General features: G+C 35.1%; 1 pseudogene; it reads left to right on the top strand.

Moving 5' to 3' along the window:
• Window positions 1-11,010: 11,010 nt before the first annotated feature.
• On the top strand, window positions 11,011-19,695 carry LOC122747128 (annotated as a pseudogene).
• Window positions 19,696-20,387: the final 692 nt, after the last annotated feature.

Below are 20,387 nucleotides of genomic sequence, written 5' to 3'. Positions count from 1 at the left end.
TCATTAGTCTATGGAATGTTTCCATTATCAGGGAAATGTTGGATAATGAAGGATAAAAACAACAATAAAAATATTTTTCTATGATTCTAAAATCAATGATTCAAAGATCGCTCTCTGTGTCTCATGTGTTGTTAAATATTTAACACCCAGATCAAAAAACAAAAGAAAATAAAACAAACTTCAACAACAACAAAATGTAAGACATGACACACTTTAAAGTTTAAAGTGCACTACTAACATTTTATTCAACTATTGGCTCTTACGTAGTTCAAGCTGGGATCAGAACTACCCTCTCTGTCTCTGTCTCTGTTTCTGTCTGTCTGTCTCTCTGTCTGTCTCTCTCTCTCTCTTTGTTTCTCTGCCTTTCTCTGTCTGTCTCTGTCAATGTCTGACTTTCTGTTTACAAACACATACCATAAGACAACATAACACAACAGAAACATTTCGAGCAGAGATCACAATGACTATTTAATCTTGCACATTTACATGACCAAGAGTTTCCTCCAAAATATAACCATTAGAGTAATTCTAAATGTTATTTCATTTTTGTTTGTTTTGCTTCATTATTTGGGGGATTTGTTTCCTTAAATAAAGAGTAAATATGTATTTTTGCAATTTGCCAATGGTCTTAGTTCTGCTTGGATCCAACCATCATTCTTTAATGAAAATAGTCGATGAAACACTAGAAGACATCTCTCAGTGCTCACCTTCACCTTTTCTACTTCCCACCAGAAATCCTCATTTTCTTCAACTGACCCTAATCTAGTTTCCTCCCCCTAGACAGTCTCAGGTTCAAAACTATCCATCCTAAAGGAAACACAATATTCCAGGTACAGCAGATAATATCTGGAAGGTATACTTCTTCTAATTCAACTCAGCAATGTTACCTGAAACAAAACTTATAGTGTAAAGTTGCCTAGGGACTTAAAACAACATGAGGTGGGATGACTAGGTGGCACAGCAGATAAAGTACTGGTCCTGAATTCAGGAGGTCTTAAGTTACACTTACTAGGTGTGTGACCCTGGGCAAGTCACTTAACTCTGATTGCCCACCCCCAAAAAAACCAAAACAAATAAAAACACCATGAGGTCCCTTTGAGATAATATTTTTTTTTCCTTCTTTCCATCATGAGTCCTTTGGAACTATCTCTGACCACTGAATTCCTGAGAAGAATCAAGTCTATCACAGTTGATCAACACATAATGTTGTTGATACTGTATACCATGTTCTCCTGGTTCTGCTCATATCACTCAGCATCAGTTCATGTAAGTCCTTCCAGGTGTCTCTGAAATCTGCCTGCTCATCATTTCTTATAGCACAATAGTATTCCATTATATTCATATACCACAACTTGTTTAGCCATTCCCCAATTGATGGACAACCTCTCAATTTCCAATTCCTTGCCAGCATGAAAAGAGCAGCTACAGATATTTTTGAACATGTGGGTCCTTTTCCCTTTTTTATGATTTCTTTGGGAAAAAGACCTAATAGTGGCATTGCTGGGTCAAAGGATATGCACAACTTTATAGCCCTTTGGGCAAAATTCCAAATGGCTCTCCAGAATGGTTGGATCAGTTCACAGCTCAACAATGCATCAGTGTTCCAATATTTCCACAGCTTCTCCAACATTTATTATTTTCCTTTTTTTGTCATATTAACAATCTGATAGGTGTCAGGTGGTACCACAGAGTTGGTTTTTTTTTTTTGGTGTTTTTTTTTTTTTTTTAGTGAGGCAATTGGGGTTAAGTGACTTGCCCAAGGTCACACAGCTAGTAAGTGTTAAGTGTTTGAGGCCAGATTTGAACTCAGGTACTCCTGACTCCAGGGCTGGTGCTCTATCCACTGCACCACCTAGCTGCCCCAGAGTTGTTTTAATTTGCATTTCTCTAAACAATAGTGATTTAGAGTATTTTTTCATATAGCAGTTGATAGCTTTGATTTCTTCATCAGAGAACTGCCTGTTCATATCCTTTGACCATTTCTCAATTGGGGAATGACTTAGTTTCTTATAAATTTTATTTATTTTCCAATATATTTTAGAAATGAGGTCTTTATCAGAAATACTGGCTATAAAAATTGTTTCCCAGATTTCTGTCTCCCTTCTAATATTGGATAAATCACTTCTGTTTGTACAAAAAATTTTAATTTAATGTAATCAAAATAATCCATTTTGCATTTCATAATATTCTCTATTTCTTGTTTGCTCATCATTTCTTCTACTCTCCATATATCTGAGAGGTAAACTATTCTTTCATCTCCTAATTTACCAATGGTATCACCTTTTATGTCTAAATCATGTACCCATTTTGGCCTTATTTTAGTATATGATGTAAGGTGTTGGTCTATGCCTATTTTCTGTCATACTATCTCTCAGTTTTTTTCTGAAATTTTTGTCAAATACTGAGTTCCAATCCCAGAAGCTGGAGTCTTTGGATTTAATCAAACAGTACATTACTAAAGTCATTTACTACAATGTCTCCTTTGCATAACATAGTCCATTGATCCTCCACTCTATTTCTTAGCCAGTACCAAATAGTTTTGATGACTGCCACTTTATAGCAAAGCATCAGATTTGGCACAGCTAGCCCACCTTCCTATGCATTTTTTTATTTGTCCCCTAGTTATTCTTGACCTTTTGTATTTCCAGATGAATTTTATTATTATTTTTCTAGTTCTATAACATAATTTTGAGGTAGTCTGATTGTTATGGCACTGAATAAGTAAATTAATTTAGGTTGAATTGTTATTTTTATTATATTAGTTCAGCCTATCCATGAGCAATTTATATTTTTCCAATTATTTAGATCTGATTTGATTTGTGTGAAAAGTGTTTTGTAATTGTGTTCATAGAGTTCCTGGGTTTGTCTTGGCAAGTAGACTCCCAAGTGTTTTATATTATGTACTGTTACTTTAAATACAATTTCTCTTTCTATCTCTTGCTGCTGGATTTGTTGTTCATGTATAGAAATGCTGATGATTTATGTGGATTTATTTTATATCCTGAAACTTTGCTAAAGTTGTTAATTGTTTCAAGCAGTTTTTTTAGTTTACTCTAGTATTCTCTGAGTATACCATCATATCTTCTGCAAAGAGTGATAGTTTCTTTTCCTACTTGCCTATTCTAATGTCTTTAAATAATTTTTTCTTCTCTGATTGCTAAAGCTGACATTTCTCATAAAATCTTAAATATTATAGGTGTTAATGGACATCCCTGTTTCACCACTGATCTTACTGGGAAGGCCTCTATCTTTTCTCCATTACATATAATGTTTGCTCTTGGTTTTCTATAGATACTGCTTACTATTTTAAGGAAAGCTCCACCTATTCCTAAGCTCTCCAGTGTTTTTATTAAGAATAGGTGCTGTATTTTGTCAAAAGCTTTCTATGCATCTATTGAGATAATCATATGATTTTGGTTAATTTTCTTATTGCTGTGGTTGATTATGTTGATAGTTTTCTTAATGTTGAACAAGCCCTGCATTGCAGGTGCAAATCCCACCTGGTCATAATGTATTATCCTTGTGATCACTTGCTGTAATCTCTTCGCTAATATCTTATTTAAGATTTTTGCATCAATATTCATTTTAGGGAAATGGGTATATAATTTTATTTCTGTGTTTTTGCTCTGCCTGGTTTTGGTATCAACACCATATTTGTGTCATTAAAGGAATTTGGTACAATTCTTTTTCACCTTTTTTTTCCCAAATAATTTGTATAATATTGGAATTAGGTGCTCTTTAAATGTTTGGTAGAATTCACTTGCAAACCCTTCTGGCCCTGGAGATTTTTTTCTTAGGGAGTTCATTAATGCCTAGTTTAATTTATTTCTTTCTTTTGCAGGGCAATGAGGGTTAAGTGACTAGCCCAGGGTCACACAGCAAGTAAATGTCAAGTGTCTGAGGCTGGATTTGAACTCAGGTCCTCCTGAATCCAGGGCCAGTGCTTTATCCACAGTGCCACCTAGCTTCCCCCTTGTTCAATTTCAGTTTCTAATGTGGACTTATTTAAGGTTTTTATTTACTCTTCAGTTTACCTTGGCAATTTGTGTTTTTGTAAATATTTATCCATTTCATTTAGATTGCCAAATTTATTGGCATACAGTTGGGCAAAATAAGTTCTAATTATTTCTTTAATTTCTATTTCATTGCCCTTTCATTTTTGATACTGGTAATTTGATTTTCTTTCTTTTTTTAATAAAATTAATGAATGGTTTATCTATTTTCTTGGATTTTTCATAAATCCAGTTCTTAGTTTTATTGATTAATTCTATAGTTTTCTTCAGTTCAATTTTATTAATTTCTCTTTTAATTTTCAAGATTTTTAATTTAATATTTCATTGGGGATTTTAAATTTGTTCTTTTTCTAGCTTTTTAAGTTGCATGACCAATTTATTCATTTCCTATTTCTCTTTTTTATTGATGTAAGCATTTAGAGAGAAAAGATTTCCCCTAAGAACTGCTTTGGGTGCATCCCATAGATTTTTTTTAGTTAGGCAATTGGGGTTAAGTGACTTGCCCAGGGTCACACAGCTAGTAAGTGTTAAGTGTCTGAGGCCAGATTTGAACTCAGGTACTCCTGACTCCAGGGCCGGTGCTCTATCCACTGCACCACCTAGCTGCCCATCCAATAGATTTTTGCATGTTGTCTCATCATTTTCATTCTCTTGGATGAAGTTATTGATTGTTTCTATGATTTTTTTTTGTTTGACCCTCTCATTCTTTAGGATGAACTTATTTAGTTTCCAACTAATTTTCAGTCTAACGTTCCATGGCTTTTTGTTACATGTAATTTTTATTTCATGATGATCTGAGAATGATGCATTTACTATTTCTGACTTTCTACATTTGACTATGAGGTTTTTGTTCCCTAATACACGGTCAATTTTTGAATATGTGCCATGTACCACTGAGAAAAGGATATATTCCTTTCTATCCCCATTCTATCATATCTAACTTTTCTTATATTCTATTCACCTCTGTAACTTCTTTCTTAATTATTTTTTGGCTAGATTTATCTAATTCTGAGAGAGGAAGATTCAGATCCCCCACTAGTTTAGTTTTTCTATTTCCTCTTGTAACTCATTTAACTTCTCTTTTAATTATTTGGATGCTATACCACTTGACACATACATTCCCATCTGTGTTTCTCCCAAAACAATAGTTACCACCTACCAAGTACAAAACCAAAACAAAGGAAACAAAACAAACAAAAAACAACAACAAAATAGCATTTTTAAAAACAATTGCTTGTTTTAAAAGGTCTATGGTATTAGTATATATTGTAGGACTTTAAAATGTTATTTTAAAGACTATTAAGCCATTCAAACTTTTCACACATTTTAAAAAATATGTTCTTAAGCAAATGTTTTTAATGCACTAAATGATTTTATGTAGCATGTGTGTGTCAAACTACAAGTGAGTGCAAATTAATTAAAATACCAATAATTTCATAGGATATTTTAGATACTTTGGCAAAGGAAACTTTTTTAGGGCTGTCTTCCAATTTGTACAGATTATTGATGGCACATTAGGAATTCAGTGAGAATGTTGAAAAATACACATGTGATTAAAAATAACTCCATGTGATAGAGTCAGAGTTAATTTAATTTAAATATCTCTCAAATTCCACATTAGGAGTCAGAAAATATTCTAAATCATACATTAGCATAAATAAAATAACTAAACAAAATAAGCCTTTCCTTGGGATTTTTTCATCTTTTAAAAAGTGGTGTATACTTTTATTTTTTTACCTGTTCTATTTAGAAAACATTTGACCAATGTGTACAGAAATGTTTTCTTCATAATGCTACTTTGTAAAATTAACCATCCCATTCATCCTTTTTCATTCAGAACATTAAAATAGTTTTCTGAACTTAGGATAATTAACTTTCAATTTTTTGAAACCAAGATATAGACAACTTAGGTCACTGCTATGTAAAAATCTAAAATCCTACTTGAAAATGATGTGGGATCCAGTGACAACTCTACCTTTGTAAAGGCTCCATCAATATGCTAATGAAGATTCCAATAAGCCAAAAGAAAGCAGCTACATATGGAATATTATAGTGAAATCGGTTTTAGACTTCACAAGAACAAGAATGGTAGCATTTTTAATATGGAAGAGGAAAGGCAGAAACTCACCTGAACTTTCCCACATTTGACTCCAACCAACTTTATGTAATTCTTCAAATCAATTTCTAGAGATGCAGAAGCAGAAAATGTTGGGATGAAGGCAGCTTCATATCATAATCCCAGGGTGAAGGGAAGAGGAAAGGAGAGAATTTGTATCTCACCTTTTTAATGGGATGGTAAAATTGTATATTATTAAAAAAAATAAAATAAAAATTTAAAATACTTAAAATATATTAAATTTTAACAGAAAAGTAGAGTGCTGCAATCAGTATGCAAGGAAATTTGGAAAACTCAAAAGTGGCCACTGCATTAGAAAAAGATCAGTTTGTGTCTCAGTTCCAAAGAAAGGCAAAACAAAGGAATGTTCAAATTACCCAACAATTGCACTCATTTCACACACTAGCAAAGTTATGATTAAGATTCTACAAGCTAGGTTCCAGCATTATGTGAACCACAGAATACCAGAAAAATGAGCTGGTTTTGGGAGAGGCAGTGGAAGTAGACACTAAATTGTAAACAATTCTGAATTGTGGAGAAATCAAGAGAGTTCCAGAAAAACATCTACTTCTGCTTCATTGACTACAATGCAGTCATTGACTATGTGGATTCCAACAAAATATGGCATGTCCTCAAAGAGATGGGAATACCAGATCATCTTATTTTTCTCATGAGCATCCCATGTGTGGGTGAAAAAACAACAGGTAGAACCAAACATGGAACAAATGAATGGTTTTAGATTGAAAAAAGTAATATAACAAGGCTGTAAATTGTCACCTTATTTATTTAAATTATATGTAGAGTACATCATGAGAAATGCCAGGTTGGATGAATTAAAAGCCAAAATTAAGGTTGCTGGGAGAAATATTAACAATCTCAGATATGCAGAAGCTAGCACTTTGATGGCAAAAAATGAGGAGCAACAAAGGAGCCTCTTGAGCATGAAAGAGGAGAGCATAAAATCTGGCTTAAAGATTAACACCAAAAAACCTAAGATCTTGGCAACTTCCCATAACTTTGTGACAAACAGAGAGGGAGAAGAAATGGAACCTAAGTTAGACTATATTCTTGGGCTCTGTGATAACAGCAGAAGGCTACTGCAGCCATGAAATTAAAAGATAATTGCTCCTGGGAAGGAAAGCTGTGACAAACCCAGACAGCAAGCTAAAAAGCTGAGGTGTTATCTTTTTTTTTTTTCTTTTTGGTGAGGCAATTGGGATTAAGTGACTTGCTCAGCGTCACTCAGCTAGTAAATGTCAAGCATCTGAAGCTGGATTTGAACTCAGTTCCTCCTGAATACAGGGTCATTGCTCTATCCACTGCGCCACCTAGCTGCCCCGCTGAGGTGTTATCTTGCTGAAAAGGATTCTTATAGTCAAAGCTATGGTTTTTCTTTTGTTTGTTTTTTTGTTCTTTGTTGTTGTTGTTGTTGTTGTTTTCCAGGAGCAATGTATGGATGTGGGATAAGGAAAGCTCCACTCTGCAGAATTTTTGAATTGTAGTGCTGGAATAGACTTGAGAGCCTCTTGGAACAAACAAAAAATCAAGTAGGTAGGATCACTTAAGAACCTTGGGCTTCATAGAAAGGGGATGAGGACTTGGAGGGGAGGGGTTTGAGGTCTCATCTTTTTTTGTTTTGTTTTGTTTTGGTTTTTGTGGGGCAACAAGGGTTAAGTGACTTGCCCAGGGTCACACAGCTAGTAAGCTTCAAGTGTCTGAGGTCAGCTTTGAACTTAGGTACTCCTGAATCCAGGGCCAGTGCTTTATCCACTGCAGCATCTAGCTGCCTCTTGACATCTCATTTTTATTATTTTTTTTGGGGGGGGGGAGTGGAGGCTGCAGACCAATTCCTGTCTGAATAATCTTGGATTAGTTCATTGATATGTCGAAATAATTTCAAAGTTGTCATACAAAATTCTGAGCTCCTTTTAATGTTCTGTTTGCCTGGATGTGAGGTCTGGATTGGATCTGGAATTTATCTATCCTAGGACCTGGCTAGCAGCATCTAGATACTCTGATAATTCAGCATATATTAGTAGGGTGTGAATTTTAGTTAATATCAGTTTCAAAATACTTAATAAAAGGGGCAGCTAGGTGGTATAGTGGATAAAGTACTGGCCCTGGATTCAGGAGTACCTGAGTTCAAATCCGGCCTCAGACACTTAACACTTACTAGCTGTGTGACCCTGGGCAAGTCACTTAACCCTCATTGCCCTAAAAAGAAAAAAAAAGTTAAAAAAATACTTAATAAATGATCAATTATGTTCCTATGATCAATATTATGGTTTGTACATGACTTCCAGTTTAACCATCATGTTTGTATTTCCTGCTAAAATTTAGTAATTGATGAGAAGGGGAGGGGATGGCCAGTGGGACCAGAACAAGGTAGAATAAGATTCCATCACTACCAGCACTCCTGCACTTGCTTCTTCTATATCAATTAATTAATTAATTCTTTCTTCTTTTTTTTTGCCTCATTGTTATGAGATACTTACTCCATTTGACAAAATACAAAACTCATTTGTCCTCAAATCACTCTCACTTAAAATCATAAGCATCATGTAAAACTATCTGTAAGCATTAGCTGTAATAGTGACAAACTAGAAGCCTTCCAAATAAAGACAGGAGCGATTCCCATTATTACCAATATCATTCAATGCTGTATGAGAAATTGTAGCAATAGCAATAAAAGAAGAAAAAGAAATGGAAAGAATCATAATCAGAAATGAGGAAATAATTTATCTCTTTTTTGCAGATGACATAATAATATACTTGGAAAATCCCAGACATTCAATGAAAAATTAGTTGAAATAATTTCAGCAAAGGAGTAGGCTATTAAATAAACTCAGATAAATCATCAGCATTTCTTTAAAATATGAACAAAGTCCTCTAAAAAGAAATGGTAAGAGATAGTTCATTAAAAATAACCAAGGGGGCAGCTAGGTGGTGTAGTGGATAGAGCACTGGCCCCGGAGTCAGGAGTACCTGAGTTCAAATCTGGCCTCAGACACTTAACACTTAACTAGCTGTGTGACCCTGGGCAAGTCACTTAACCCCAATTGCCTCACTAAAAACATAAAAATAAAAAAAATAACCAAGGACACTATAAAATACCTTAGAGTATACCTGATGAGACAAACCCAGGAATACATGAACTTTATTATGATACTATGTATACAAGTATTCTGAAATAACTGGAGAAATAATTGTTTATGGATGGGACAAGGCAATATAATAAAAAAGACAATTCTACCCAAACTAATCTATTTATTTGGTGCCATCCAAATAAAACTACCAAAACTTACTTTATTCAAGTAGAAAAAATACAAAATTCATTTGGAAGAAGAAAGGGTTTTGAATATCATAGAAATTAATGAAAAATATAAAGGTCTGATTTAATAGTTCTTAGTTTGTATAACAAGGGAGTAATTATCAAAACTGTGGTACTAGCTAAGAAACAGAATGCTGGATCAGTGGAATAGAGTAGGTGTATAATACACAAGATTTTAAATTATTAGAGTAACATTTTGACTGAGAAACCTAAAGATCTAAGCTTTTGGGATAAGGAATTGTTATATGGAAAAATGGAAAAAATATTCCAGAAATTAGGTACGGTTTCTTATATCATTTACCAGGATACATGGTAAATGGATACATGACCTAGATATAAAGAAAGATACCATAAGTAAAATAAAAAGAGCAGGGAACATGCTACCTACCATATTTATGGGACAGGACATGAATTTATGAATAAACAAAAGAAAGAGCATTGTGGGATGTCAAATGAGTAATATTGACTGCATTATATTTAAAAGTTTGTACAAATAAATGTACCCAAGAAAAAAAAAATAAAAATTAAATGTTGTTTGTATATTCCTAGTTGAGAAAATCAACTAGAAATCACAAGATAAATACCAAAGCATTTAGCCCTTTGAGAATATTTAACATGAAGTACTGCTTGGTTTATCATCATTCCCTAATCAGACTGAATCAAAGATAAATAAAAGTGATGGAATTTGAAACCTTGTTTTTTTCCATCCAGCTTGCAATAAGTGTCGCCATTTTGTTTTACATATCTGATGAGGTGGCAGCTAGGTGGCTCAGTGGGTAGAACACTGGCCCTGAAGTAGGAGAAACTGAGTTCAAATCTGACCTCAGAAACTCACTAGTTGTGTGACCCTAGGCAAGTCACTTAACCCAATTGCCTTAAATATAAGGGGCAATCTCCAATCACCCTGATATATATTTCACAACTTGACTCAGGTGGCTTTGGAGGAGAGAGTGAGGTGGTAACTTTGCACAGTTCTGTCTCATTTAAATCCAATTTAGTACAACTCATAACATTAGCCTCATGTCATAGTAGTCTTTGAGAATGAATGAAAAATAACAACAATATATATAATGAATACAATTCAAACCAAGCTGCATAGTTTTGCACCAAAATATTTTTCCTGTTAAATATGGGCCTTACCTGTAAGGTTTGTTGTTATTGTTGTTATTTGTTTTTGGGGGGTGAGGAGACATTGATCCAGGAAATAAACAAAAATATATAGAGGAGCATTGATAATATTCATAACTCTTTGCTCATTGATAATATTCATAACATCTAAAATCTAGAAACCAAGGAGGAAGGATAATTATTTCAATTGCAAGGTAATAAGTGTGTGCTTCACCAGCCTAGTGAATTCATCTTGCCAGGCTCTTTCCTGGCCATTTCCCTTGTAATAATCTACTCTCTTTTCACCAGGAAATATTCTCTGACAATAGCATTGGGTGCATTGATGTCTCTGTCTTCCCCTACTGGGAAGTCAAGGGGTCTCTTAATACTCAATCAAATTCATTTTAAAACATTGGTTTTAGGGGCTTCATCCCAGTTCCAGAATGAACAGAGATCAGAAATCAGTTTTTGCCCAAGAATCAAGATTTTGTTCAGCATTTCTCCCAGATTGTAAAGATTCTGACAGAAGATGGGAATGGGGTATCATGATGTGGAAGATGCCATAACCAGGTTCAAGGAGGTCCAAGAGTACAATGCAATTGGGGGAAAATACAACCAAGGTTTGTCAGTCCTCATGGTATTCCAGGACCTAGTAGAAACCCCAAAGCAGGATACTGACAGTCTGCAGAGAGCACAGGCAGTGGGCTGGTATGTGGAGCTGCACTAGGCTTTCTTCCTACTCTGGTAAAATAATGGAATTTGGCAGATGTCCAGGGGTCTGACATGATTGATATAGTGGTGTTTATATTGGGTGTGAATAAGAAACTACTATGTACCCACTTAAAAGGATTAGATTTTGAGCCACACCTGGCCTGCCTTGTTAAACCTATTCTAAACTTGACCAACCCTGAGAAGGAGTGCCCTCAGAGGCTGTGGACTGCTACATCAATAGGGAACCAGTCTCAGCCATATAACTTGAAGGACCTCCCCTTTGGGGGGGGGAAGAAAAATGGAGGAAAAGGAACCCCAACAGGAAGTAGCTTCTCTGGCCTGGGAGAAGCTTTCAGAGGAGACAGGCGACAGGCTCAACAGCTGACTATTATAAAAATTACAGACCCCCTGGTGGTAAGTTAATAAAATCCATCTCTTTGAATTAGCTGAGCTGAAAGTAAGTTTGGGTTTTGTAACAGCCTTTGCTAGAGCCAGGGAGATTATCCATTTTCCTCTTTCTTTATTCCCTTGTCCTTGACTTTTTTTTTTTTGGGTGAGGCAGTTGGGGTTAATTGACTTGCCCAGAGTCACACAGCTAGTAAGTGTCAAGTGTCTGAGTCCAGATTTGAACTCAGGTCCTCCTGAATTCAGGGTCAGTGCTTTATCCCCTGTGCCACCTACCTGCCCCAAAGTCATTTTTTTTAAACAGCACAATGACGATTAAATGACTTGCCCAGGGTCACAAAGCTAGTGTCAAGTGTCTGGGGCTAGATTTGAACTCAGGTCCTCCTGAATCCAGGGCCGGTGCTTTATCCACTGCACCACCTACCTGACCCATTTTTCCTTGACTTTTAATAAAAACCTTATTTTTTGTGGAAAAGAGGCTGTGAAGCTCCTTTCTTATTGGCCTGGGAGAAACAACTAAAAAAGTCAGTTATGGGGGGAGGAAGCTTTGGACCAAGAGGTCCCTCACTCTTTTCAGAACCCAATATTACAGTGAGCCACCCAATTAACTCTCCCCAAATTAAATTTGGCCCTAACACCACTAACAGATGACATCATGAATGCTTCTCTTATCTGCCAGGAACAGCCATGCTGGTATAAGAAGCCGAGCATTGGCTTGGATGCCATCAGCAATGCCATGGTTTTGGAAGCCTGTGTCTACCACCTGTGCAAGCACTATTTCCATGGGCATCCCTATTTTCTGAATATCATTATTTATCAGACCAAGACTGGACAAACCCTTGATCTTGTCACAGCCTCTCAGAGCAAGGGTGATCTTAACAAATGAATGGAGCAAATACAAGAAGGCTTTCTACTCCTTCTACTTACCATTTGCTGCTATTCCTGTGGCAGGCATAGATGGGGAGAAGGAACATGCAAGCATCCTTCTGGAGATGGGGGAATTTTTTCAAATTCAGGATGATCACCTTGACCTTTTGGTGACCCTAGTGTGACTGGCAAGATTGGAACTGACATCCAGGCCAACAAATGCAGCTGGCTGGTGATGAAGTGCCTTCAGTTGGCATCGCCTGAGGAGGGCAAGGTAAGGCATCTTGTGTGTTTTTCGGAGAGGATGTGTTCTCAATAAATTATGGCTCTTTTACTCAAAAAAAAAGTTGGTTTTAGAACATGTTCTATCCTGTTTTACTAAAGCCTGATTGATGAAGCTTCTTAAGAGCATTAAAATCTCTACTTAAGACTATGGTTATCAACCCAATTTCATCAATATTATAATTTCTACCCCTCCCCCCTTTGGGGGAAGAGTTATGACTTTTGATTCACAAATAAATTGGATTAAAGTTAGGCAGAGTGGCACGAAGTTGTTGGCATAAATCTATTATGGAGTCAACAGACACAAAGACAAGAGTAAAGATGGCTGGCGATAACTCAGGATGCAGTGGATGACTTTGGCATCTTTGATATCTAAATGAGGTCTAAACACTTCACAGTGCCTGCTTCATAGCCTTTGGAAGAAATTCTTCTAATTCGCCCTTTCCATCCTGGCAAGTCTTTACATGTTTTGGGTAGATACTCCTTTAACTCATGCAGATTTGAGACCTCTCAGTGACCTCTGACTTGGTTTATCCCATCTGCCAAGATGGTTTACCAGGTTTACAGTGGCCACACTGTACATGCTTCAGCTTCCTGGAGCCAAAGGTAAATGCTGGGTGGATTGCCAATTGTGGGAAGCAGCCTTGAAAAGGGGTCAGCAGCACTAAAACCAGAGGTACTAGTCTTTCTTGAAAACATCTACACTCCAGTTTCTACTATGCCTTGCAAACTGCCTTGATCTTCATTAAACAAAGAGCCTTCTCTTCCCCCAGAGGATGCTGAGTTGGTTCCATACATATAGATTATTACACAATTTATTCAACTTTATAAATGGGTATCTCATTCGGATACTATTATAGCCCCAGAAGGATAAAATAAAGATAGAAAATAGATCTTATCTATATGTTGTATTTTCTCTAGCACTAGCACTGTACTCTGCACACATGGTACATAATAAATATTTGTCAAATTTAATTTAATTCATCCTGCATACTTTTGCATACACAATATTATTTTATTTTAAACTTTATGCTGACTGATTTTATGTCTTGAAACGTAACTTAAAGCAAATAAATAATAACTAATACCTTCAGAGATACATTCCTGTCTTCTTTCTCCAAGTAAGAGTGCATACTTCATTCATTTCACTTCTTGTAGTGTCTTCCCTTTCCTTTTGACTAAAGTAGGAATAACATATTATCTTGCCTTCTGATTCTTTTATTCATTTAACATGAGATATAAGTCTTCACAGAAGCCACTTAAAGTGAGTATTTTCATAGTAGGCTCAGGTGCAAGTACAGAAACCCCACTGATTATTTAAAAAACAAAAAACAAAAAACAAATCTTTCTTTTTATTTCAGTGGTCTGATAATCAAGTACAAGAAGGTATCAGGTCTATTCTTTCTATTAATGAGGACTTTTCAAATGTGTTGCTATTTGAGCAAAGACAATATGCTGTTGTGATTATTTTTCTTCTTGAACTAGGAGTGACTGACATAATGTGTACTAAATCATGGTAATGTGAGAAACTTTATTTAATTACTTTTTATATATCTGATAGTCTTGAAGTTTTTAATATACTTGTGAGTTATAGGTTACTTTAGAAACAAGTTTTGATCAGTTATTGAACGTGACAGAATTTTTTGAGAAATCTTTCTTCATCCTGATATTTCTAAAAAAGTATTTAATCAATTAAAAGTATTTTGAGTTTTATTTTGAGATTTACCACCTGCCTCAGCTATCTATTGGTAATATTGAATTTCATGTTTTATAACAAATAGAGAAAAAAAATGTTTTAAAGGAGAATTCAGTATAATATCATCTAAAGGAGAAATCACATTTGTGTACAAAGCCTATCATTATAGATAAACTAAATCATTTTAAAAACTCTGAGTAGGACATTAAAAAGATGAGGCTCTAAGAAATTATTGGAGTAAAGGAAAAGAAATGTAAATAGAATTTAAGATTCTTAATTTATTAATTTATCTGTGTGCTTGTTTTATCTTATGACCTATGCTATAAGGGGGTATTAAACATTTCCTTCCATCATGGCATTGTAGGACAAGAGGCTTTTTGAAGTCTATAAAATCTTCTCTCTCTCTCTCTCTCTCTCTCTCTCTCTCTCTCTCTCTCTCTATATATATATATATATATATATATATATATATATACACACACACACATATAGCTATAATCTTTCCCTCCATACCCTTTAGTATTTCTTCCTCCTACATTTCTTTGGTTTTTGAGCATTTTTTATCTTTTCTTTCCTAATTTAATTATTTATGGTTTTTGATTTTGAATTTCCAATGTTTAAGTGATACATTCAATTATCTCATATATAATCACCACGTCTCCTCATGATGAGCCAATGCAACTGTAAATATGCAATATTACCCCAAGTTTTAATTAATGGGAAACATTTCCAAACATTTCCCTGGTGGGAAGTTTCAGATTCTCCTGCAGGGAAAGCAGAAAAAGTACAGTAAACATATTCCCTGAAGTATTAGAATAAAACAGTTGAATTTTTGTATTGCCTTTGTTATGATCTTTCTCCCATAGATCACACTTTGTAAACAACAATCATATTGTCCTATTATGTACATATTGTTATATAGTTAATTTCATAGATTCAATATCTCATTTGGAAACTATATTCCTGTAAGGGTAACATATAGTTAGGAAATAGATCACAGCAAAATCTTGTACTTTCTCTGGCACCAAGCACAGTACTCTGCACACGGTAGGGAAAGTAATTTTGTCAAATTCATTTTGATTCATTCCACATACTTCTGGATACAAAATGCTATTTGATAAACTTTGTGCTAACTGAATTTGTCTGGTAACACAACTTAAAAGAAATAAATATGCACTAATGCATTAAGAGTTATATGTTTCTACCTTTTCCAAACAAGAACAATTCTCCATATATGTATGCCAATTTGCATTTCACAAAACATTTTCCTTTATTTTGGGAAAAAATTCAACACTTCTCATAATTTCACATTAGAGTTTGCATACCTTCAGGGGTCACTGGCAAGCACTTGCCTATATAGGAAAATCTGACCTATCCCCCCCCCCCTGATTCAAAAGAAAGCCTTTTTAAACAGATGCCACTCCTCCTTGTGAGAGACTTGCTAGATATAATTATAGTGAAGTTGACACTTTCGCACCATATTGCAAATCTCCCAGGGCAAAAACAGTTTTGAATTGTGATGTGCAAAGTATGTTACTAAATCATAAATATTCTTAGCTATTTAGTTTCAAATTCAATTTCAAATCAAATTTGCCCTGCATTTTTCTATTTTACTGGCTCCCTCCCCTTCTATGAAGGAAAAAAAATAACTGATAATTAGGTCTATCTGATTTTATTTCCATTTTAGGGCAATATAGTATAGAATAAAATACAAAGCATAGATTTGAAGTCAGTATTCTTGCAAGTAAGCTGAAACTGATAGTAACATAAAGATCCCACATCATCCCCATCCATTTTTGCTTTGAAATCTTTTTTATTAATGATAAGTGATATGAATTCTCATGTCAGTTACTTTCTATTGGCTATCCTTTTATTATACAAAGGGAATCAACCTGTCTGCTTTACAGGTAGTACCAACACTGTTTTGGACCACCCTGTATTTTACTAAATTGAAATGCTGGAAAACTATTCCTAATAGAAGATATTTCAATATTTTGTTTTCTTAAAGACCAAGGAGAGAACAGAATAAACAGATAAGAATGCTTTTTTTTTTTTACTTGAAAGGTAGCTAAGGTAAAGTACTTTGAATTAAATTAGACCTTAGGACACTGTGAATTAGGACTCTTCTATAACTTTGCTATAGAGTTAAGCCATCACTCCTCCTCTTGACTTGTCTTGCCACTGGACTTTTATGCCTCTGCAAGAGTGAGGCTGATGACTTTGTATAGCCCTCCCTTACTCAAATCCAATTTACCTGCAAGTCAAGCCATCACCTCATGTTGTCATTAATCCTCTTTGAAAATGAAAAATAAACAGCAACAACAATATGGAATCAATCCCTTGGAACCAGTGATACATCTTTGTACCACATCTAATTATATATTATAATTATAAGTATATACCTATAGGCAGGTGTCTGACTTAGTACAAAAAGTTTTGGAAATGAGAGCAATGATAGCTCGCACAGCAAATTTGAAGGAATAACTTTTCATCAAGAAAAGCAGATCTCCCTCAAAAAAACTGACCTATCCTTCAAAGGGCAGTAATCTCAAAGACTAAATGAGTAATGTTCTGATACAAAACCAGGAATTTAGAGGGGGACATTTCCTAGCCTTGATATTACAGGAATCATTAGGAAGGGGGAGTAATTTAAGTTATATTTTACTATAAACTATGGAGAAGTCTATAGTAGTTTAAAGCAAGCATGTATACCTTTATGATGTGTGCAGACAGAAGCTAAGAGAAGTAAATGTCTGCTTGGAGAAATATAATAGAACTCCCCAGCTTATTAAAGGGATACTGAACATATGTATGTGTGTATATTCTGTGATATCTGGCATGCATTAGAGAGTTATGAGGTCCCTATTATGAAGAATTACTTCCCCCTTTTTCTCCCAGTCTCTAGGAACTCTCAGCAGCCCATTTGCCCTTGTCCCACTCCAAATTCCCTTTTCCCTAAAGATTTTTGACATTAAAATTCATGAAAACATTAAATCATAATCAAAAGCAAAACAATTTATTTAGTACAAAGCAAGGCAATATCAACCTCAGTCAGAGAAACTAACACATTCCTTCAAAGTGAAAGCATCTCTGCAGAATTCCCTGAAGCATTTGAACTAAAGGGGGATGGATCAGGGAGTTTGTTTGCTTAATATAAACCTCTTTCTTATAAACCACAGCATGGATACAGGATTCTGAGTAAAAGGCTAGACTTGAACTCAGGAATATGAGTTTGAATCTGGCCTAAGACACTTACTAGTTGTGTGACTTTGAATAAATCATTAAATGGGAATAAAAATTAATAACACCTGCCCCATAATGTTTTGGTAAAGATGAAATGAGATAACATAGATGAAGCACTTTGAAAACATTAGTGTATGTAAATACTAGTGAATCCCCTGTGCCAAAACTCATTGGTGTCGGACTCTTTGCTTATTGGTGAAGATGAAGGCCCTTTCCTACTTTAGGAATGGGACTGAGTTAGTAAAGAGTAAAGTAGTTCCAGAACTGAAAAGTCCCTTTTGGGGTTCTATAAGCAAGAGGGTAATTTTGAATCCCCCACTGGGACTCTTCAGGGTTAGTCATCTTTGGAGAATTATCAGTCAGGTACACCTGGATTTCAGGTTCAAGAAAGGAGATATGAAATGAATATCACTCAGGTTGCTGAAAGAAATGGCTGAGGAACACATGAAAGAAGCAGAAAGTTTCCATTATTTCCATATTCCCAGCTTGCTACTCTAGAGACTTCAGAAAGTTCCCTTTAAGTTCATTCTGTGTGTGTGTGTGTGTGTGTGTGTGTGTGTGTCTGTCTCTCCCTTTCCCTCTCTCTCTCTTTCTCAGTTGAGTTATCTAGCCCCCAATAGAACTTCATTTTGTATTTTCTGGTATAGCATCTCCTATGTATACTTTCTCTGATATCTGTTTTTCTTTGATTTTTAACAAATTAGTTTCTTGGCAATTTTCTATGTGTATATCTTGTGGAACTGGTATTAGGTGGGAAAGGAGTCAAGATTTGGAGCATGGGGTTCCTCCTCCAAAGGGCAAAGTGATTAGAAGTTATATGGAAATCAATCATTCCATTAGAAGAACAATATCTGAGAAGATATAAAGGCTTCTAGCCTTGTATCTCCTTTCTCTGAAAACAGAAGTTTGTTGGCCTCCAGCCCAATCTCTTGTTTCCTCAGTGGCAGTAATGAAATCTCTCTTTGAGAAGATGTGGTCGAAGAAGATAGAGGTGTCTATTCTGCTTTACTTTGAGACATTTACCAAAAAGACCCCTCTCTCCACATAGAGTTCACTACTTATTCCTTATTCTAGCTATTCAAGTTATTATGGCAGTAGATTATCCCTGCCTAGGTTACTGAAAATTTCTCCTCTTTTGCTTCCTTTCTCAATTGTGTGTTCCAGGTTTTTCCAGTTTTCTTTCACTTCTCTCTCATTATGGAAAGTACCTGGATGAAAGTAGCTCTGGAAATTGATCTACATCCCAGACAATATAATGAATGTGATTTCAAAAGAACCATACTTGTACTCTTCTATGGAATACGAAACATGGATTTTTGGAGGAGAGAAAGAAAAACAGAAGGAAAGAAAAAGGAGGAGTCAGAGAATGCTAAGAATCATGTGTTTTTTAGCTGGACACTAATCATAAATCAAACTACATACTTTCTCTATATAAAATCATGTCTAATACCCAGTGGTTTGGCAAATAACTGCAACTGCTATATGATATTCATATAGGAATTCTCACTATAATGAAACTATAATAAATAAAGAAATTCCATTCAAAAAGAAAATGGCTCACAGATTCTTTACAAAGAAGAGGAGAAAGAAATAGTCAAAGTTGATTGGTAAAGTTGACAAGGGGGCAGCTAGGTGGTGCAGTAGATAGAGCACCAGCTCTGGAGTCAGAAGGACTTGAGTTCAAATCTGACCTCAGACACTTGACACTTAATAGCTGTGTGACCCTGGGCAAGTCACTTAAACTTAATTGCCTCACCAAAAAAAAAAAGTTGACAAACAAGATGAATGTATTTCCTAGGACAGTTGGTTATCTCATCTTGTACTGCTCATGAATAACCTAAGGAAAAAGATCACTTGGAATATGCTTGCAGAATATGCATCAATGTTCATTGCAGAAGATGAAGATGAGAAATTATTACAATGATATGACAAGATCTTATAAACTATGTGAAAGTGTTGAATTACTAGTGTTTGACTTTTTATTGCAAAATTGGGTACAGGTGAAAATTATTGAATAATGTTAGAGAATAGTATATGTTATTAAGAAATGAAAGGAAAAGAAACAGAGTTGTTGGAGGACTCAAAAAGGAAAGCTCTTAAGTACCCAAGGCTATAGGTACTTGAAGTGTAGCTCCATTGTGGAGTTTAAAGCTTTTTGGAAACTGTAATATTAACATGAAGATGGAGAAGGAAGAATTATATTTTTTTATCAAGGGTTCATGGTAAAAAGAAAGCTTGCTTAAGGCAGTTTGGAAAAACTTCAGTGTATTGAGTCACTGGAGGGTTCAATGGAATATAGAAGTGGTGACAGAGGAATACTGGAAAAAATGAGAATGCAATGGATACTATAAGAATAAATAGAAAATAGTTGTGGAAGAAGATTTAAACAGCAGCAACAACAAAAAAGCTTAGGAAGATTAGAAATGGGAAGCTGTCGAATTTCATCAGAAAGATGATAGCAAAATAATTTTCAAAAAGCTCCTTGATCAAAAAGCACTTGATTTTGCTAAGAAAAGAGTTGTGATAGACTCAGGCCACACAAATTTCAATTGTATATTCATTTATAAAATATTGCAGATGATAATGGAAGATTATTAGCAACATTGTCTCCCAAAA

This window comes from Dromiciops gliroides, chromosome 3 (genome assembly GCF_019393635.1).
Source record: "Dromiciops gliroides isolate mDroGli1 chromosome 3, mDroGli1.pri, whole genome shotgun sequence".
Classification (NCBI taxonomy): Eukaryota; Metazoa; Chordata; class Mammalia; order Microbiotheria; family Microbiotheriidae; genus Dromiciops; species Dromiciops gliroides.
This window is presented reverse-complemented; position numbering and strand designations above follow the sequence as displayed.